This window comes from Ranitomeya variabilis, chromosome 2 (genome assembly GCF_051348905.1).
Source record: "Ranitomeya variabilis isolate aRanVar5 chromosome 2, aRanVar5.hap1, whole genome shotgun sequence".
NCBI classification, from domain to species: Eukaryota; Metazoa; Chordata; class Amphibia; order Anura; family Dendrobatidae; genus Ranitomeya; species Ranitomeya variabilis.
In genome coordinates, this window is record NC_135233.1 from 418,025,183 (window position 1) to 418,048,210 (window position 23,028).

Here is a 23,028-nt window from a genome sequence, read left to right on the forward strand (position 1 = left end):
CTGTACAGATATAGGGAAAACGTAGTGCTTAGATTAGCTCACTAGAGGGGGGCATAATAGGTTAAGATAGGAACTAGTTAATTAGGAGGGGCCAACTGGGACAAGTTAGAGAGAGCTTCCTGCATTTAGTTAGTAGGGCGGGCCTGGGAGCCCGGACCGGGCAGTTGTGCTACGCAACATTTAAGTAAATGAGCCCAGCTCATCCAGGGCCTAGGAGCAACAGTCTTTTGGGAGACAGGAATACAGGGCAGCTTCAACATGGTTGCAGCAAACTACGTGGGAAGACACCTAAATGTCCGATGCAAAACGGACAGGGAACTTCTGAAGGTAGTTAGGCTGACCAGAGAGAACGCTGCGGTACGGGAGATGACGGTACGACGCTGCGATATTCCTGGGGGTGTACCGGACGGCACAGGGAAAGGAAAGGCCATGATGTGTGAAGGATCCTGTGTTGTACCTGTGATTGACCTGGATCAGCTGAGACAAGAAATAAGTAAAGTTGTTTGTTTAACAATGAATTTGGACTCTGCCTGTCTTTGCACAATATCTGATAAAAGAAATCCCCAACAGATTGGAGAGAACTCGGATGTGCAAGTAAGTGAGCCATCCCCCGCACAACAGAAGGGACAATGTATTTATGTGACGGAGGGCCAGGGTTTTCAAGTACTACCACCCTCAGCCATGACTACCTTCCTGGACTCTGTTACATATAGGAGATGTGGGAACTAGGGTTGAGCAAAACGGATCGGACAAATTCAAAAATCGCCGACTTTCGGCAAAGTCGGGTTTCATGAAACCCGACCCGATCCTAGTGTGGGATCGGCCATGAGGTCGGCGATCTGCGACCAAAAGTCGCGTTTCGTATGACGCTTTCAGCACCATTTTTCAGCCAATGAAGGAGGATGCAGAGTGTGGGCAGCGTGATGACATAGGTCTCGGTCCCCACCATCTTAGAGAAGGGCATGACAGTGATTGGCTTGCTTTCTGCGGCGTCACAGGGGCTATAAAGGGGCGTGCACGCCGACCGCCATCTTACTTCTGCCAATCTTAGCATAGGGAGAGGTTGCTGCAGCTTCATCAGAAGAAGGGATATAGTTAGGGAGGGAATATTAACCCCCAAACTGCTTGTGCTGTAGCGATTTCCACTGTCCAACACCACCTTTTTTTTGCAGGGACAGTGGAAGCTATATTTTTGTGCATCAGCTCTGTAGCTTATTAGGCCGCCTTATAAGGCTCCCTGATAGCTGCATTGCTGTTTGCACGCTGCTGTGCAAACCAACTGCTTTTTTAAAAGCAAAAATCCTGTTGCTCCTTTCTGCACAGTTATCTTGTTTATTTGTCCACACTTTTGTGTGCAGCAGTCCTTTTTATTGCTGCCATACTTGTCCTGAGATCATTGTAGGGAGATTGAAATTGTACTACAGTCCTTGTATTTTTTCATATATCTTCAAGCCACTTTCTGCCACTTACATTGTGTTGTTTTATACACTGGGTCTGAGTTTTGGTTCAGTCTCCCCCCAAAAAAAGTGAGATTCAAATTCTCACAAAGTGGATATACTACAGTCCTGTTAGTTTGTCGTATGTCAGCCAGCTACTTTCTGCCACTTACATTGTGTTGTTTTATGCACAGGGCCTGAGTTTTGGTTCAGTCTCCCACAAAAAAAAAGGGAGATTTAAATTCTCAACAAGATTATATACACATTCTACCTTGTTTTACAGTACCATATAACGGTTGTTATTTTGGTTAGATTTTCCAAAAAATGAGGAAGTCTGGTGGAAGAGCCCGTGGGCGGTGGTTGCCAGCTGGTACTGATAGTGGTGGTGGTGGTGCATCTGGTGGTAGTGGCAAAAGCACAATAGCACCTAAGGCTGGAGGTGTTGAGCCAGCATCATCGTCTGGCTACACAAGGCCTCGAAGGCCTCGAGTAGGAAAACAGCTTTTAAAGCCGGAGCAGCAGGAAAAAGTTTTGGCTTTCCTTGCTGACTCAGCCTCTAGCTCTTTTGCCTCCTCTTCAGAAAGTTCCAAATATAAAAGCAGCGAGTCGTCAGTGGATGCTCCTGGTCAGGAACAAGACGTTTCCTTGTGTCCTTCACCCAAACCAAAAGTGAAGGATACGTCAGGCGACACTACAGGTTACTCCATGGAGCTCTTTACACATACCGTGCCTGGGTTAGAAAGGGAAATTGTTAACTGCCCATTACCTGGTGCAAGCACCCATGCGGGTGCCGTTTGCCTGGACAGGTGGGTGGGCCCACTCTTGGGCGATGGCACTGGCACAGGGTCCCTCAAAGTACAATGAAGTGTCTCTGATGGTGGTGGTGCACAACCAACGTCAGACACACCGTCATAATATGAGGGGCCCTGTGCCAGTACCGCTGCCCACGAGTGTTCCCCCCCCCAGCTCGAACAGTGCTCTACCACTTGCAATACTTACCTCTCCCTGCTCCACCACTGTGTAGTCTGTGCTGTTAAATCCTTCAATGGCACTGCCAATACAAATTTCTTGAAATGACAGATGATAGTTAAAATATACAGGGGCCCTGGCCTCCATTTAGACCAGTTAATACTTTGCGCCTACTACCACTGTCTGTTACTCAGCAGAGGAGCCCACCCCTGAACGTAGCTATGCCACCTGTTTATTTATGAACAATTTTTTGGCAGACATTTAGCCCGCTTTATTATTTGGGCCTACTAACTGTGTCTGCCACTCATTACAGTTGTCCTCCACTGAACAAAGCAATGCCGCCTGTTTAGTCCTACTACCAATTTTGAACTGCATTTAGGCTACTTTATTTTTTGGGCCTACTAACTGTGTCTGCCACTCATTACAGTAGTCCTCCACTGAGCAAAGCAATGCCGCCTGTTTAGTCCTGTTACCAATTTTGAACTGCATTTAGCCTACTTTATTATTTGGGCCTACTAACTGTGTCTGCCACTCATTACGGTTTTCCTCCACTGAACAAAGCAATGCCGCCTGTTTAGTCCTGTTACCACATTTGAACTGCATTTAGCCTACTTTATTATTTAGGCCTACTAACTGTGTTTCCTCCTCATCCTGCCCATTGCCCAGCCACTGCTAGATGAGTCTGCTGGTACATTGACCAAGACCACTACATTCCCCTTGCACTCTACACAGCCAGAATCTGACCCTACTGAAAGTCAGGTTCCCCTTCCCGCATACTATACCACCTTACACGGGGACAAAGAGGAAGGTGCAGATGAAAGTGCAGGTTCCTTCATCAGGTGGGGGGGCATACTTGTTGGCGACATCACTGGCACAGGGCCCCTCATAGTACGCAAAAGTGTCTCTGCCAGTGGGAGGTGCCACCCTCCGTCAAACAAACCGCCGTACTAAGAGGGGCCCTGTGCCAGTGACGTCACCAACGAGTATGCCCCCCCACCTGATGAAGGAACCTGCACTTTCATCTGCACCTTCCTACGAACGAGTGGGGCCCCCCTGCTTGCTCAGAATCACAGCACTTGCAAAGTTGAAATACTTACCTCTCCCTGCTCCACCGCCGTGACGTATTCCGCGTTTCCTGGGCCCACGAAAATCTTGAGCCAGCCCTACCCCCCACAACTTTAGCCAAATGACCCCCAGTTTTCAATGCCTAACTATTAATATAAAGTAAATTAAGATTGACAAGCTTAAGTAATAAGAATTGATGTTTTTGGCATTAAAATGGGCACTGTAGGTGTTTTCCTGTCCTCCACTCACTGCCGACTTTGATTCCCCATTGACTTGCATTGGGTTTCGTGTTTCAGTCGGCCCCCGACTTTTCGCAATAATCGGCCGATTTCACCCGACCCGACTTTTGACAAAGTCGGGTTTCGTGAAACCCGACTCGATCCGAAAAAAGTAAAAGTCGCTCAACTCTAGTGGGAACATCAAAGTCAATGTCTGGTTAGTTACGTAGGGGGCAGCAGGGACAGTTCAGTTACCGCATTAATTCCAGTAAGTTACTTACCTTGACTTTGTGCTCGCATTATGGATAGGTTTGTCTTTAGCCACCATTCATTTACAGGAATATATTACTATTCAGGCATACTTTACTAGCACATGGCACTTTCTGATTTAGCTGCTAATACTATGTGTTCTCTGCTCTGTCACTGACACTTTAATCACTTTATTTCCTGCATTTAGCGGCTTTTAGTATTTTCCACTGATTTATCTGTGTTATATTCTTGCTTTATGATTATACTGCGGTTAGACACTTGTTTTTTTTGTCACAGCCATCATTTTTGCATTGCCACTTTCAATCTTTGTATTTGCACATTGCACTTTTTTGTCATTTGCTGCTAATTTATATGTGGCTTTTTGTATTTCAATGTACTAACTTACCTGTTGATTGAATATTCATATACACTTTGCACTTCATTGGCAACCTTTTGCCCCTGCATTTTGATGTTCAGCAGCCCTTTATTATCTACAGTAGGTACAGAAAGTATTCAGACCCCTTTACATTTTTCACTCTTTGTTTCATTGCAGCCATTTGGTAAATTCAAAAAAGTTCATTTTTTCTCATTAATGTTCACTCTGCACCCCATCTTGGCTGAAAAAAACATAAATGTAGAAATTTTGCAAATTTAATAAAAAAGAAAAACTGAAATATCCCATGGTCATAAGTCTTCAGATCCTTTGCTCAGACACTCATATTTAAGTCGCATGCTGTCCATTTCCTTGTGATCCTCCTTGAGATGGTTCAACTCTTTCATTGGAGTCCAGCTGTGTGTAATTAAACTGATCGGACTTGATTTGGAAAGGTGCACACCTGTCTATATAAGACCTCACAGCTCACAGTGCATGTCAGACCAACTGAGAATCATGAGGTCAAAGGAACTGGCCAAGGAGCTCAGAGACAGAATTGTGGCAAGGCACAGATCTGGCCAAGGTTACAACAGAATTTCTGCTGTACTCAGGGTTCCTAAGAGCACAGTGGCCTCCATAATCCTTAAATGGAAGAAGTTTGGGACCAGCAGAAGTCTTCTTACACCAGGCTGTCCAGCCAAACTGAGCAATCGTGGGAGAAGAGCCTTGGTGAGAGGTAAAGAAGAACCCCAAGATCACTGTGGCTGAGCTCCAGAGATGCAGTAGGGAGATGGGAGAAAGTTCCACAAAGTCAACTATCACTGCAGCCCTCCACCAGTCGGGCCTTTATGGCAGAGTGGCCCGACAGAAGCCTCTCCTCAGTGCAAGACATATGAAAGCCCACATAGAGTTTGCTAAAAAACACATGAAGGACTCCCAGAGTATGAGAAATAAGATTCTCTGGTCTGATGAGACAAAGATAGACCTTTTTGGTGATAATTCTAAGCGATATGTGTAGAGAAAACCAGGCACTGCTCATCACCTGCCCAATACAATCCCCACAGTGAAGCATGGTAGTGGCAGCATCATGGTATGGGGGTGTTTTTCAGCTGCAGGGACAGGACGACTGGTTGTCATTGAAGGAAACATAAATGCGGCCAAGTACAGAGATATCCTGGATGAAAACCTCTTCCAGACTGGTCTGGACCTCAGACTTGGCCGGAGGTTCACCTTCCAACAAGACAATGACCCTAAGCACACAGCTAAAATAACAAAGGAACAACTCACATGTTTTTCACATGAAAACAGCTGACATGTCCCAGAAAAGATGTGGGCTCACCACCGGAGCCCACATCAAAGCGGGGATACCGACATCGGCGTACTATAACGCCCGATGTCGGTACGGGGTTAATGAGAAAAAAATTTACTTTTTTGAATTTACCCAATGGCTGCAATGAAACAAAGAGTGAAAAATTTAAAGGAGTCTGAATATTATTCGTACCCACTGCATATATGAGTTTTTTGTCCTTATGTTGTAATCTGGGACCTATGTGCTAAGTTTTTACAGCATTGTAGAGACACTTCTACTTGTTTTCAAGTCAGATCTTTCACCCTGTCCCCAGCCTCCCTGTCCCCAGCCGTCTCGTCCCCAGCTGTCTTATCCCCAGCCGCCTCTTCCCCAGTCGCCCCGTCTTCAGCCACCCCCTTCCCAGGCGCTCCCTTCCTAGCCACCCTGTCCCCAGTCACCCCGTCCCCGGCCGCCTCCTTCCCAATCACCCCGTACCCAGCCACCCCCTTCCCAGCCACCCTGTCTGTCCCCAGTCACCCCGTCCCCAGCCACCCCCTTCACAGCCACCCCATACCCAGCCGCCCCCTTACCAGCCACCCTGTCCCCTGTCGCCCCATCATCAGCCATCCCCCGTCCCTGCCTGTGAAGCTGGTGAAGGTGCAGTAATGGCTGGGTCCCCAGTCACCCCGTCCCCAGCCACCCACTTCCCAGCCACCCTGTCTGTCCCCAGTCACCCCGTCCCCAGCCACCCCCTTCACAGCCACCCCATACCCAGCCGCCCCCTTACCAGCCACCCTGTCCCCTGTCGCCCCATCATCAGCCATCCCCCGTCCCTGCCTGTGAAGCTGGTGAAGGTGCAGTAATGGCAAAGAAAGTTTTCTTGGTGCACCCTGGCTCCTCTTGATTGATTACCCTGCCTGTCAGGATGGTGGAGGTGCAGTAATGGTGGGGATAAATTTCTTGGTGCACCCAGGCTCCTCTGGATGGATGACCCTTCCTATCAGGCTGTCCCCGTCCCGTTGTGCTGCTACGTGTGGGGTGCATCACACATTCTTCTGGCCTGCAGGCCTCCTTTGACTCCTGGTTTCTGCTTTTGGAACCTCAGCAGCAATCAATTTAGGGAACACAATTTTATAAAAACAGTCCAACTTTTACTTAATGAATGGCAGACTTTACAAGCAGGCATACAAAATAAGGCCCAACGGGTTGTCGTTCCACAGGTACTGGTCACAACTTTAGCCCTGGTCCTCGGTATGAGTAGGGTGTTCCTCTTGCTATCTTCTCTAGCACTAGGAATTCTTCTCCACCACTAGCGGTGGACCTGGATTGCAATACCTTCTACCTCATATCTGAGGTTGCCCCAGACTGGTAGATGGAATCCAGGGCCGGACTGGGACTAAAATTCAGCCCTGGCATATGAAGTTACACAGGCCCACTTGTCACATGGTGACTGTATAATATCTTTGTACACTTGTAGGCAGGGCCGGTTTTAGGCAAAGTGGGGCCCTACGCATAGGCAAAGTTTGTAATGGGGCCGCAAATACTAACATATTGCACATCACACAAAAGCATTTCGGTTGTATTTACATGCGCTGATCTCAGGCCGCTAAATGAGTTTGATCAACAATACTGAAGTTGTTCATCGCTTGTTTCCCGGCCTCTTTCCACCAGCTGAGGAATAATGATGTGACAGATCGATCACTAATAGATCACTAACAGATCACCATACAGTATCATGTTACCAGCAGCACATCTACAGTCTACGCCGGCGATGTGCTGCTGAGAACAATGATTTTTATTCCAGCAAAAACAATCTGAATATGCAGCATTTTACTTGTTTAGTAAAATACACCCCATAGTCCTCCATATATTATAATGTGCACCACAGTCCTCCATATGGTATAATACACTCCCTATAGTCCTCCATATATTAAAATACACTGCTCAGTCCTCCATATAGCATAATACACTCCTCATAGTCCTCCATACAGCATAATACACTCCTCATAGTGCTCCATATAGTATAATGCACCGCCATAGTTATCCATGTAGTACAATTCACTTCCCATAGTATAATGCACCCCATAGTTCTTCATATAGTATAACGTATTCCCCATAGTCTTCGATACAGTATAATGCAGCCCACATATTGTATAATGCAGCCACCACCCTACAGAATATAATGCAGCCACCCCAGAGTTTAATGCAGCCACCCCAGAGTATAATGCAGCCACCCCATAGAACATAATACAGTCCACCTCCCCATAATATATAATGTAGCCCCCATAGAACATAATGCAGCCCCCCATAGTATATAACACAGCCTCCCCCATAGAATATAATATACCCCCACAATAGTATATAACAGCCACAAAGTATATAACACGGCCTCCCCCATAGAATATAATATACCCCCCATAGTATATAGCACAACCCACACAGCAGATAACACAGCCCACTTAGCAGTATACAGCACAGCCCACACAGTAGTATACAGCACAGCCCACACAGTAGTATACAGCACTGCCCACACAGTAGTATACAGCACAGCCCACACAGTAATATACAGCACTGCCCACATAGTAGTATACAGCACTACCCACACAGTAGTATGCAGCACAGCCCACACAGTAGTATAAAACACTGCTTACACAGTAGTATAGAGCACTGCCCACATAGTAGTATACAGCACAGCCCACATAGTAGTATACAGCAGAGCCCACACAGTAGTATATAGCACAGTCCACATAGTAGTATAGAGCAGAGCCCACACAGTAGTATACAGCACTGCCCACATAGTAGTATACAGCACAGCCCACACAGTAGTATTCAGCAGAGCCCACACAGTAGTATATAGCACTGCCCACATAGTAGTATACAGCACAGCCCACACAGTAGTATACAACAGAGCCCACACAGTAGTGTATAGCACAGCCCACATAGTATACAGCAGAGCCCCCATCCCTCCTCCCCCCTAGAATGGCCCCACAGTCCAGTAAAAAAAAAAAAAAGAAGCTCCTCTCCTCGTGCCCGTGTTGATCCCTGCTCCTGTCTCGGCGGCTGCTGCTGAACTGCCTGGGACACAGTGAGTGCGCGTGCACCCGCAGTGTCAGAGGCAGAGCGGGGAATGATGGGAGAGGGAGAGTCAGGTGACACTCTCTCCTCCATCATTGCATTCAACTGTACCGGCATCATAGACGCCGGTATAGTTGAATGCGGCGGTGGCACTGGGGGGGGAAGAATGAGTCGGCGTGCAGCGGGCCACTACTGGCACCGGCCCTTCTGGCATTTGCCAGAACTGCCCGATGGCCAGTTCGGCCCTGATGGAATCACACAGAAGGGTATTTTTGGCAATCCACTGCCCCGAGTATTAGGCCCACATTGTCCCTAGCAGTCCAATGCGTAAGACTGCTTCTGTGACTTCACACTACTGTCCATCAACTGTCTGACACTTCTGGAACCTGATACTAACACTTAGTTCCACCTCCCAAACTGGAACAGTCATTACAGTTAACCCTGCCTAGGCTATATTGCAGCTCCAGTGAGTATTACCCTTTTATAGCATGCATGTATATAAAATACATTAAATCCTTTAGTGGTAAGGAGCTTTACCACTCCTACATGCCTCCATACTTTAATTATGGTCGTCCTTGGCCATTTCAGACCTTAAAAGAGGAGATAGTGCAAAGATTGAAACATTATAAACTTTATAAAACATTAAGCCGTAAACTGGTCCTGACTTTTTCTCCCACCTCGGAGAACACCCGGCCCTTCTTGGTTAAGGGCCCTGGAACAGCAAGTGAAACAATACAGCAAATAAATATATTTTGGTCAACTTTATAACTTTCAGCAGCATTGGTCCTTCTCGGTAAGGACCCCGGAAGCAAAGTGCGTGTGTCCATTTTTGTCAATAAGCGCCCATGGGCCAACACAGCAATAATTTTTCATTTTTTTTTCAAAACACAGTGTAGGAAGTGCACAGTTTTTGTTGTTGAAGGTATCAGACCCTCAGAGATTGCACCAACACCTGCAATTCCAGCAGAAAAAGGTGCAACTGGCGCAACAAAAACCAGCAGCAAAAATGAACGTAGCCGCTTCAGGCCTTTCGGTAAAGAACAGTACCTCAGATTTCTCTTCATTAGCACACAACTTTAAACTCCATGAAAGCAGTCATTTGCTTGAAACGGTGCACTTCACGCCCAACAGGGATTTTCTGTAGGCGTTTGCCCCAATTGGTCTGAGACTGTTCCCTGTAACGACTTTCACCTTAAGAACGGAATACAATGAGACCTGATCACTTTTTCTCTCCAAATTTTCTTTTGGGTGTCCCGTCTCTCCTTCATGAAGGCGGTCCAGGCTGTGGGGCAGTGTGGCCTCCTCCATTTCAAGGCTGGTCCAGAAACTTGCTTGGTCCAGGGTCTGCTTATCCAGCAGTAACACTTCCGCAGCCCACTTGGATATGACTTTAACTGGTGACCCTGAACGTTTGAGCCATGTGGCATGCTGTGGACCTGTTATCCTCTATGGTCCCTTACTTCACAAAGCCTGAGTTTCCAGTTCACATATCTGGCAAGCTGCAAGACTGCACCTTACTAGAAGATTGAGCCGGCCCGCTGATTCCGGGAAGATTTTGGCATACATCCTCGGACTCTGCCGGTGACTCTTCAGGAGTTACCTTTTCCTTCCGGGAGTCACCAGTCCTCTGCGTTTTCAGGAAGCACTTGGGATCCTCTTTCAGAGCTCTCCGCTTGTAGACCTCCTAGTCCTTTTATAAAATGTCCTTCCATGCATAAGGGTGCACTAGATCCGCTGCGCACCAGCCCCTTCGGCGCTCACATTTCATGAACTCCAAAATCTCGCCGGGACTTGAAATGTGGAGAAGTGAGGGCAGATATTTTCCTTTCACCACATGACGGCTCACATAGACCTCGTCCATGATCCATTCTTCCTCCATGAACTCTTATCCCTTGTTAATATTGAACTCGACGACCCGCCCCTGGGTCTGGATATTTTCTGTGGCCTTACACCGGGCACTGTTGGAGCCCTCCAGCCACCACCTCAGGTACTGATCAGTCTATTTGCTGTGGGCCAGCAAGTTCATCTTGGGTGGACGTTCAGTCACGCACCGCGGACTGTTATCAGGGGGCTGTCGGTTGGTGAGGTGTTCATGATGTCTGTCTTTATACTAAGTTAATGTAAGGGGCCATTCTGTTATTCAGCCTTACCCTTGGCCTGCTGATCTCAGGCACGTGCACCCTTGTCTTCACTTCAGGGATCCCCCTGGTTATATCCGGAACTAGAGCTAGCCACATTTGGATATGTTCACCCCTCTCCTCCGGGAGCGTTACATCCATGCCGGCAGTCCCTGAGGAATTTTCTCCCTCAGCTGAGGGTATCTGTTCCTTCGGCATTCGGCTCCAGCAGAGCACCTTCAGTTCTTGGAGCAGGAGACCAATGTTTGGCTGTGGCGTGGTCGCCCAATGGATCAGCATCTGAGATGGCGGTGCTGACCCCGGGCACCAGGGTTGACAAGTTCTGGTATCACCTCCTTGTCACTGACATCCATGAGGCAGTCCCGTTCACTATGCGCCATTCTCACTGGAGGCTCACCTCTACACTCCTCACTTCTCATGTGTGTCTAAGAAAATGGCGCCATCATCTTCTGGTGAGGCGCTTCCTTTGCATCCAGCTCCTCCTCTTCTTGGGCCAAACTACTAATGCAACAGTTGCATCACACTTCAGTCCCGATTGCTTTACCTTCAGCCATGCCTCCTTCCATCGCCATCTTCCACTCTACACCTCATACTGTGCTGCGCCCTCCTTTGTAATGTACATCCCATTCCGGGCTGAAGTCTGTCTGCTGGCTTCATCCTCCTTCGGGCTGACATTCGTAGGGGCTGGACACATTTTTGCGCTCTCAGGCTCTCCCTGTTTTTCTGGGCATGTGACCTAAGTCATACAGGAAATTTCCAGTGCTGAAATTATGATCCATGTTGGTCCCAGGGCTGGACTGGCCATCGGGCAGTTCTGGCAAATGCCAGAAGGGCCGGTGCCAGTAGTGGGCCGCTGCACGCCGACTCACTCTTCCCCCCAGCGCCACCGCCGCATTCAACTATACCGGCGTCTATGATGCCGGTACAGTTGAATGCAATGATGGAGGAGAGAGTGTCACCTGACTCTCCCTCTCCCATCATTCCCCGCTCTGCCTCTGACACTGCGGGTACACGCGCACTCACTGTGTCCCAGGCAGTGCAGCGGCAGCCGCCGAGACAGGAGCAGGGTTCAACACGGGCACGAGGAGAGGAGCTTTTTTTTTTCTTTTTTTACTGGACTGTGGGGCCATTCTAGGGGGGGAGGAGGGATGTGGGCTCTGCTGTATACTACTGTGTGGGCTGTGCTGTATACTACTATGCGGGCAGTGCTATATACTACTGTGTGTGCTCTGCTGTATACTACTGTGTGGGCTGTGCTGTATACTACTATGTGGGCAGTGCTGTATACTACTGTGTGGGCAGTGCTGTATGCTACTATGTGGGCAGTGCTGTATACTACTGTGTGGGCTCTGCTCTATACTACTGTGTGGGCAGTGCTATACACTACTGTATGGGCTGTGCTGCATACTACTGTCTGGGCAGTGCTGTATACTACTATGTGGGCAGTGCCGTATATTACTGTGTGGGCTGTGCTGTATACTACTGTGTGGGCAGTGCTGTATACTACTGTGTAGGCAGTGCTGTATAGTACTGTGTGGGCAGTGCTGTGTAATACTATATGGGCATGGCTGTATACTACTGTGTGGGCTGTGCTGTATACTACTGTGTGGGCTGTGCTGTATACTAATGTGTGGGCAGTGCGATATACTACTGTGTGGGCTCTGCTGTATACTACTATGTGGGCTGTGCTGTATACTACTGTGTGGGCTGTGCTGAATACTACTGTGTGGGCAGTGCTGTATACTACTGTGTGGGCTCTGCTGTATACTACTATGTGGGCTGTGCTGTATACTACAGTGTGGGCTGTGCTGTATACTACGATGTGGGCTGTGCTATATACTACTATGTGGGCTGTGCTGTATACTAATATGTGGGCAGTGCTGTATACTACTGTGTAGGCTGTGCTGTATACTACTGTGTGGGCAGAGCTATATACTACTATGTGGGCAGTGCTGTATACTACTGTGTGGGCTGTGCTGTATACTACTGTGTGGGCAGTGCTGTATACTACTATGTGGGCAGTGCTATATACTAGTGTGTGGGCAGTGCTGTATACTACTGTGTAGGCAATGCTGTATACTACTGTGTGGGCAGTGCTGTGTATTACTATATGGGCAGTACTGTATACTACTGTGTGGGCTGTGCTGTATACTACTGTGTTGGCAGTGCTATATACTACTGTGTGGGCTCTGCTGTATACTACTATGTGGGCTGTGCTGTATACTACTGTGTGGGCTGTGCTGTATACTACTGTGTGGGCTGTGCTGTATGCTACTGTGTGGGCTCTGCTGTATACTACTATGTGGGCTGTGCTGTATACTACTGTGTGGGCTGTGCTATATACTACTATGTGGGCTGTGCTATATACTACTATGTGGGCTGTGATGTATACTACTATGTGGGCAGTGCTATATACTACTGTGTGGGCAGTGCTGTATACTACTGTGTAGGCAGTGCTGTATAGTACTGTGTGGGCAGTGCTGTGTAATACTATATGGGCATGGCTGTATACTACTGTGTGGGCTGTGCTGTATACTACTGTGTGGGCTGTGCTGTATACTACTGTGTGGGCAGTGCGATATACTACTGTGTGGGCTCTGCTGTATACTACTATGTGGGCTGTGCTGTATACTACTGTGTGGGCTGTGCTGAATACTACTGTGTGGGCAGTGCTGTATACTACTGTGTGGGCTCTGCTGTGTACTACTATGTGGGCTGTGCTGTATACTACAGTGTGGGCTGTGCTGTATACTACGATGTGGGCTGTGCTATATACTACTATGTGGGCTGTGCTGTATACTACTGTGTGGGCTGTGCTGAATACTACTGTGTGGGCAGTGCTGTATACTACTGTGTGGGCTCTGCTGTGTACTACTATGTGGGCAGTGCTGTATACTACTGTGTAGGCTGTGCTGTATACTACTGTGTGGGCAGAGCTGTATACTACTATGTGGGCAGTGCTGTATACTACTGTGTGGGCTGTGCTGTATACTACTGTGTGGGCAGTGCTGTATACTACTATGTGGGCAGTGCTATATACTAGTGTGTGGGCAGTGCTGTATACTACTGTGTAGGCAATGCTGTATACTACTGTGTGGGCAGTGCTGTGTATTACTATATGGGCAGTGCTGTATACTACTGTGTGGGCTGTGCTGTATACTACTGTGTTGGCAGTGCTATATACTACTGTGTGGGCTCTGCTGTATACTACTATGTGGGCTGTGCTGTATACTACTGTGTGGGCTGTGCTGTATACTACTGTGTGGGCTGTGCTGTATACTACTGTGTGGGCTGTGCTGTATACTACTGTGTGGGCTCTGCTGTATACTACTATGTGGGCTGTGCTGTATACTACTGTGTGGGCTGTGCTATATACTACTATGTGGGCTGTGATGTATACTACTATGTGGGCTGTGATGTATACTACTATGTGGGCAGTGCTATATACTACTGTGTGGGCTCTGCTGTATACTACTGTGTGGGCTGTGCTGTATACTACTATGTGGGCAGTGCTGTATACTACTGTGTGGGCAGTGCTGTATACTACTATGTGGGCAGTGCTGTATACTACTGTGTGGGCTCTGCTCTATACTACTATGTGGACTGCGCTATATACTACTGTGTGGGCAGTGCTGTATACTACTGTGTGGGCAGTGCTGTATACTACTGCATGGGCTGTGCTGCATACTACTGTGTGGGCTCTACTGTATACTACTATGTGGGCTGTGCTGTATACTACTGTGTGGGCTGTGCTATATACTACTATGTGGGCTGTGCTATATACTACTATGTGGGCTGTGATGTATACTACTATGTGGGCAGTGCTGTATACTACTGTGTGGGCAGTGCTGTATACTACTGTGTGGGCAGTGGTGTATATTACTATGTGAGCAGTGCTGTATACTACTATGTGGGCTGTGCTGTATACTACTATGTGGGCAGTGCTATATACTACTGTGTGGGCTCTGCTGTATACTACTATGTGGGCTGTTCTGTATACTATTATGTGGGCTGTGCTGTATACTACTATGTGAGCTGTGCTGTATACTACTGTGTGGGCTGTGCTGTATACTGCTAAGTGGGCTGTGCTGTATACTACTATGTGGGCTGTGCTGTATACTGCTACGTGGGCTGTGTTATCTGCTGTGTGGGTTGTGCTATATACTATGGGGGGTATATTATATTCTATGGGGGAGGCCGTGTTATATACTATGTGGCTGTTATATACTATTGTGGGTGTATATTATATTCTATGGGGGAGGCTGTGTTATATAATATGGGGGACTGCATTATGTTCTATGGGGGCTACATTATATATTTTGGGGAGGTGGACTGTATTATGTTCTATGGGGTGGCTGCATTATACTCTGGGGTGGCTGCATTAAACTCTGGGGTGGCTGCATTATATTCTGTAGGGTGGTGGCTGCATTATACAATATGTGGGCTGCATTATACTGTATCGAAGACTATGGGGAATACGTTATACTATATGAAGAACTATGGGGTGCATTATACTATGGGAAGTGAATTGTACTACATGGATGACTATGGCGGTGCATTATACTATATGGAGCACTATGAGGAGTATATTATGCTATATGGAGGACTATGAGGAGTGTATTATGCTATATGGAGGACTGAGCAGTGTATTTTAATATATGGAGGACTATGTGGAGTGTATTATACCATATGGAGGACTGTGGAGCACATTATAATATATGGAGGACTATGGGGTGTATTTTACTAAACAAGTAAAATGCTGCATATTCAGATTGTTTTTGCTGGAATAAAAATCATTGTTCTCAGCAGCACATCGCCGGCGTAGACTGTTGATGTGCTGCTGATAACATGATACTGTATGGTGATCTGTTAGTGATCTATTAGTGATCGTTCTGTCACATCATTATTCCTCAGCTGGTGGAAAGAAGCCGGGAAACAAGCGTTGAACAACTTCAGTATTGTTGATCAAACTCATTTAGCGGCCTGAACTCAGCGCTTGTAAATACAACAGAAATGCTTTTGTGTGATGTGCAATATGTTAGCATTTGGGGCCCCATTATAAACTTTGCCTAGGCGTAGGGCCCCACTTTGCCTAAAACTGGCCCTGCCTACAAGTGTACAAAGATATTATACAGTCACCATCTGACAAGTGGGCCTGTGTAACTTCATATGCCAGGGCTGAATTTTAGTCCCACTCCGGGCCTGGTTGGTCCATAGAACTTTCCGCCCACAACTTCCCCGCAGAGTGGATGGCAGAATTAAGGAGATAATGGTGCGGAGATAAATGCGCTGCTGTAATGTGGGTTGTAATGAATGCGTGTCAAACACAATGGCATCTGTGTGCGTTTCATCTACAATGCAATGATCACAATACATTTGCGTTTACATCGCCGCCTCTTGTTTACTGTTCAGCTCTTAGCGAGGTATCATCGGAATAAATGACAGGATCGCTGCCGCCTCGTGTTCCGCGCTAATCACTTTGCCTTTCTTCGTCTGTCAACGGTGAGATAGACTCATTTTCATACATTGCATGTTCCTTGCTGCTCAGTGAAAAGCAAAACTATTGATGTTTCTTTTTGTGTGGATGGAAGAAAAAATGCGTAATGCAGATTATTAATACAAAGTTCATGGATTTAAAGTGGAAAATGGAGGAGGCTCTAAATAAAACATGGAAGCCGGAGTTAAAAATTTATTACAAGGAACTTTGTTTATGTTTTCACATTCTCTAGAAATAATTAAAAAGCCGAAGCTTCAGATCCTGACTGAGCGACGATCATTCAAAAAGCTGCAAAAGATGATTCGCAGCAATGCAAGAAAGAGGCAAATCCTGGATCTGTGAGAGGCAGCGACAATGCGGGATCCGGCCACGGGTAGAACGGGATCGACTGCATCATTAGTGTTACTAGGAGACCGCTTATTATTAGCAGTAATTGTATCAATGTTGGAATTCCATCATTTATACAATGTAGACACTGTTAATATTATTCGTTTTATTGTTTATTGATATTTTGCTATCAATATTATGTGTCAGTTATGGCAGGAAAATTGGATTTACTATCATCATATTTACTCTATTATCCACAAGATTATTATAATGACACTATAAATATGAATATACTGAATATGTACAAGATGTGGACAGAAGAATTGATTTATTTGTCAGGGATCATTACATTTTGGGTTCTCTTTTAGCCCCATTCCCCCCCCCCAGTGTATGACCTCTGGCCCCCCATATGCCGTTTGCCATTACTACTGTGTGACAGAACGGCCGGTGGTGCAGAGCTCCCCGATACCAGCGCGGTGACAGAACGGCCGGTGGAGCAGGGCTCCCCGATACCAACACAGTGACAGAGCGGCCGGTGGTGCAGGGCTCCCCGATACCAACACAGTGACAGAGCGGCCGGTGGTGCAGGGCTCCCCGATACCAACACAGTGACAGAACGGCCGGTGGTGCAGAGCTCCCTGATACCAGCGCAGTGACAGAGCGGCCGGTGGTGCAGAGCTAACCGGTATCAGAGCGGTGACAGTGGCCAGTGGTGCAGAGCTAACCGATATCAGAGCGGTGACAGAGTGGCCGGTGGTGCAGAGCTCCCTGATACCAGCGTGGTGACAGAGCGGCCGGTGGTGCAGGGCTAACCGATACCAGCACGGTGACAGAGCGGCCGGTGGTGCAGGGCTAACTGATACCAGCACGGTGACAGAGCGGCCGGTGGTGCAGGGCTAACTGATACCAGCACGGTGACAGAGCGGCCGGTGGTGCAGGGCTCTCCGATACCAGCGCAGTGACAAAGCGGCTGGTGGTACCGAGCTACCTGATACCAGCGTGGTGACAGAGTGGCCGGTGGTGCAGAGCTAACCGATACCAGCGCGGTGACAGAGCGGCCAGTGGTGCAGGGCTCCCCGATATCAACACAGTGACAGAGCGGCCGGTGGTGCAGGGCTCCCCGATACCAGCACGGTGACGGAGCGGCTGGTGGTGCAGAGCTCCCCGATACCAGCACGGTGACAGAGTGGCCAGTGGTGCAGAGCTAACCGATATCAGAGCGGTGACAGAGCAGCCGGTGGTGCAGAGCTAACCGATATCAGAGCGGTGACAGAGTGGCCGGTGGTGCAGGGCTCCCTGATACCAGCACGGTGACAGAGCGGCCAGTGGTGCAGGGCTCCCTGATACCAGCGTGGTGACAGAGCGGCCGGTGGTGCAGGGCTCCCCGATACCAGCACGGTGACAGAGCGGCCGGTGGTGCAGAGCTCCCTGATACCAGCACGGTGACAGAGCGGCCGGTGGTGCAGAGCTCCCTGATACCAGCACGGTGACAGAGCGGCCAGTGGTGCAGGGCTCCCTGATACCAGCGTGGTGACAGAGCGGCCGGTGGTGCAGGGCTCCCCGATACCAGCACGGTGACAGAGCGGCCGGTGGTGCAGAGCTCCCCGATACCAGCACGGTGACAGAGCGGCCGGTGGTGCAGGGCTCCCCGATACCAGCACGGTGACAGAGCGGCCGGTGGTGCAGAGCTCCCTGATACCAGCACGGTGACAGAGCGGCCGGTGGTGCAGAGCTCCCTGATACCAGCACGGTGACAGAGCGGCCGGTGGTGCAGGGCTCCCTGATACCAGCGTGGTGACAGAGCGGCCGGTGGTGCAGGGCTCCCCGATACCAGCACGGTGACAGAGCGGCCGGTGGTGCAGAGCTCCCCGATACCAGCACGGTGACAGAGCGGCCGGTGGTGCAAGGCTCCCCGATACCAGCACGGTGACAGAGCGGCCGGTGGTGCAGGGCTCCCCGATACCAGCACGGTGACAGAGCGGCCGGTGGTGCAGAGCTCCCCGATACCAGCACGGTGACAGAGCGGCCGGTGGTGCAGGGCTCCCCGATACCAGCACGGTGACAGAGCGGCCAGTGGTGCAGGGCTAACCGATACCAGCACGGTGACAGAGCGGCCAGTGGTGCAGGGCTAACCGATACCAGCGCGGTGACAGAGCGGCCGGTGGTTCAGGGCTCCCCAATACCAGCGCAGTCACAGAGGGACAGGTGGTGCAGGGCTCTCCGATACCAGCGCAGTGACAGAGCGGCCAGTGGTACCGAGCTACCTGATACCAGCGCGGTGACAGTGCGGCTGGTGGTGCAGGGCTCCCCGATACCAGCGTGGTGACAGAGCGGCCAGTGGTACGGATCTGCCCGATACCAGCGCGGTGACAGTGCGGCCGGTGGTGCAGGGCTCCCCGATACCAGCGCGGTGAGAGAGTGGCCGGTGGTGCAGGGCTCCCCAATACCAGCGCAGTGACAGAGCGACAAGTGGTGCAGGGCTTTCCGATACCAGCACAGTGACAGTGCGGCCAGTGGTACCGAGCTACCTGATACCAGCGCGGTGACAGTGTGGCCTGTGGTGCAGGGCTCCCCGATCCCAGCGCGGTGACAGAGTGGCCAGTGGTACTGAGCTCACCGATACCAGTGTGGTGACAGAGCGGCCGGTGGTGCCGAGCTCCCTGATACCAGCGCGGTGACAGAGAGGCCGGTGGTGAAGGGCTCCCCGATACAAGCGTGGTGACAGAGCGGCTGGTGGTGTCGAGCTACCTGATACCAGCGTGGTGACAGAACGGCCGGTGGTTCAGGGCTCCCTGATACCAGCGTGTTGACAGAGCGGCCAGTGGTACCGAGCTCCCCGATACCAGCGCCGTAAAAGAACGGCCGGTGGTGCAGAGCTCCCTGATACCAGCGTGGTTCTGTTATAGGAGCCACAAGGGGAACAAGTCTGTCTATTTCTTCCTCCCGAATTTTCCCCCATCACCTGTAAGTGATATTATCGAGAGGGGAATGGAAGTGAAGACCCCGTAATGTTACAGAATGGGGGGCCGAGTTCTGAGGAGCAGAGGGCAGAATATCACCACCACTCTGTGACCCCACAACTGACAAAACCTAAAATAAAAGCAAAATGAGCAAATCCCCTGAAGTAAAGAAATAGCAATAGGGCATGAAAATAATATAGGGTGCTTAGTTAACATAATATTGATGAAAGAAGCCATCCCACCACATCACGGTGACCCTACTCGGCATGGTCCTAACCTATAGTATTGAAACCTTTCCATACGTCAAATTATGTAACTGTGAATAAGGGCTGAGCAGGACCAAGACCCCGGACTAATGGACACCTAACCACAGGGAGCCATATAAACGTAATGTCCATTTCAAGGAAAAGGGAGGCCACGGACTTACCTGCACACAGCGCAAAAACAAGCAACTATACCCTACATGTTGCATGCATACCAACTTATAGGTTTAGGTTTTTGACCTGAAATGCAGAGTCCAGACCTCCACTGGTATCAGCACAAACATTGCGTCCCTGCCGGGAGATTCATGGCCGAGCAGCTGCACACAGCCGTACATCACCAAGCACAATGCCAGTGTAACACCTCCACCACTGGACTCTGGAGGAGACGTGTTCTGTGCAGTGACGGATCGCACTTCTCTATCTGCGTCTGATGGAGGAGTCTGGGATTGGTGATTCCTGGAGGATGTTAACCCCTGACTGCATTGGGCCCCCTGTACAGATGGTGGAGGGGGATAATGCTATGTGCTGTTATCAGGGGGCGGCCTCGGACCCTCAGCTCCAGGAATGGGAAATCTTCATCTTCAGCACATGAAATTGTGGACAATTGTAGCTTCAGCTTTGTGGATACAATTTGGGGAAGACCCTTATCTGCCAGCCCATGACTGTGCCCAGTGCATGAGGTCTGTACAGACTGTTACACCCGGTCCGTTTCCTGTACCTCCTGGGGGTCCCCGTCGGGCTCCACGCTGTCTTGGTGCTGCTCCTTCCAAATATATAATCACTGCACACGTACTATGGAATATGCTTGATGCAGGTGAACAAGTTTATTGAAATAATTGTTGCAGTAAGGTGAACTGAAGAAGCGATAGGCGTAAATGACGTTTCGGCCAGCTTGTGGCCTTGATCACATCATCGCCTGGTGAAAGGTTCCTTTCACCAGGCGATGATGTGATCAAGGCCACAAGCTGGCCGAAACGTCATTTACGCCTATCGCTTCTTCAGTTCACCTTACTGCAACAATTATTTCAATAAACTTGTTCACCTGCATCAAGCATATTCCATAGTACGTGTGCAGTGATTATATATTTGGATGGTTCATGGGACTACTGGTTCCGTTCACTTGCACCGTCATATCCTCAACAGTCGAGTGCTAGCCTTTCGTACCTTCTACATTGGTGCTGCTCCTGTCCTTCCTTCCTCTCCTGCTTCCTGGCGTGCGGCCAGCAGGTTCCCAGGCAGGGTTCTTAGGTCGCACGCGCGCTCGCTCCCGGTCTCTTAACCCCTTCATGACCGTGGGATTTTCCGTTTTTCCGTATTCGTTTTTCACTCCCCTCCTTCCCAGAGCCATAACTTTTTTATTTTTCCGTTAATTTGGCCATGTGCTGGCTTATTTTTTGCGGGACGAGTTGTACTTTTGAACGACATCATTGGTTTTACCATGTCGTGTACTAGAAAACGGGAAAAAAATTCCAAGTGCGGTGAAATTGCAAAAAAAGTGCAGTCCCACACTTGTTTTTTGCTTGGCTTTTTTGCTAGGTTCACTAAATGCTAAAACTGACCTTCCATTATGATTCTCCAGGTCATTACGAGTTCATAGACACCTAACATGACTAGGTTATTTTTTTAAGTGGTGAAAAAAAATTCCAAACTTTGCTAAAAAAAAACAAAAAAAAAACTGCGCCATTTTCCGATACTCGTAGCGTCTCCATTTTTCATGATCTGGGGTCGGTTCAGGGCTTATTTTTTGTTTTCTGAGCTGGCGTTTTTAATGGTTCTAATTCGGTGCAGATACGTTCTTTTGATCGCCCGTTATTGCATTTTAATGCAATGTCACGGCGACCAAAAGAACGTAATTCTGGCGTTTCGGATTTTTTTTCTCATTACGCCATTTAGCGATCAGGTTAATGCTTTTTTTTTATTGATAGATCGGGCGATTCTGAACGCGGCGATACCAAATATGTGTAGGTTTGATTTTTTCTTTTTATTGATTTATTTTGATTGGGGCGAAAGGGGGGTGATTTAAACTTTTATGTTTTTTTTTATTTTTTCACATTTTTTTTAACTTTTTTTTTTTACTTTTGCCATGCTTCAATAGCCTCCATGGGAGGCTAGAAGCAGGCACAACGCGACAACATCAGATCGCTGCTATGCAGCAGAAAATCAGCTGTGCTGTGAGCGCCGACCACAGGGTGGCTCTCACAGCTAGCCGGGATCAGTAACCATAGAGGTCTCAAGGACCTCTATGGTTACAATACTGAAGCATCGCCGACCCCCGATCATGTGACGGGGTCGGCGATGACGTCATTTCCGGCCGCCCGGCCGGATGCGGTAGTTAAATGCCGCTGTCTGCGTTTGACAGCGGCATTTAACTAGTTAATAGCGGCGGGTGAATCGCGATTTCACCCGCCGCTATTGCGGGCACATGTCAGCTGTTCAAAACAGCTGACATGTCCCGGCTTTGATGTGGGCTCACCGCGGAGCCCTGCATCAAAGCAGGGGAGCTGACCTCGGACGTACTATCCCGTCCGACGTCAGGAAGGGGTTAAAGAGACAGTGTGCATTTTCCAAACGTTGCCTCTAACCAATAGCGTATAACTGGTTACTATTTCTAGCTCTTCCACCTTAGCGAGGGCGCCGGAGCAACAAGTATCCACTGTTGCTTACTTCCGGTTCCTGTTAACATGCGTCTCTGTTTCTGAGCTATCTGCCAAGTACTCTGCTTACTGTGTCTGTCTCCACAGAGCCTCTGCAACCTATTACCCGGTTAATCGGGACTGCATCCGCACTGTCTACGCTGGACCCGTCTAGTCCCGCCAGTCTGCCAGCTACTCTTCCGGACTTCGCCAGTACTCCCGGTGTAACAGGCCAGATTATACCCCCAGGCCAGACTATACCCGGGGTTAAAGTGGCCTAGGCTAGATTATACCCCGGGTATACTTTGGCCTAGGCCAAACTATACCCCGGGGTATAAAATAGCCTAGGCCAAAGTATACCCCTCCAGGCCAGATTATACCCCCCAGGGTAAGCTGAGGGAAAGCTGCTCATTCTTCTAGGTCACAGCTCCCCCTCCCATCGGGCACTGCTCCTTTTCAAGCTCCTCCACCTCTGGTGACGCCAGGGATCTCCCTTTCTAAGCCCCACCCCCTCCCTATAGTCACATGTGACATGAA

At 49.1% G+C, this 23,028-nt stretch overlaps 1 long non-coding RNA gene across 1 annotated transcript in view; it reads left to right on the forward strand.

Moving 5' to 3' along the window:
• Positions 1 to 22,709, forward strand: part of LOC143809532 (uncharacterized) — a 105,067-nt gene extending 82,358 nt beyond the window's left edge. The window contains exon 3 of the long non-coding RNA XR_013222322.1: positions 22,600 to 22,709. This is a non-coding gene — a long non-coding RNA (uncharacterized LOC143809532). The remainder of the gene's footprint in view (positions 1 to 22,599) is intronic.
• The last annotated feature ends 319 nt before the right edge of the window (positions 22,710 to 23,028 follow it).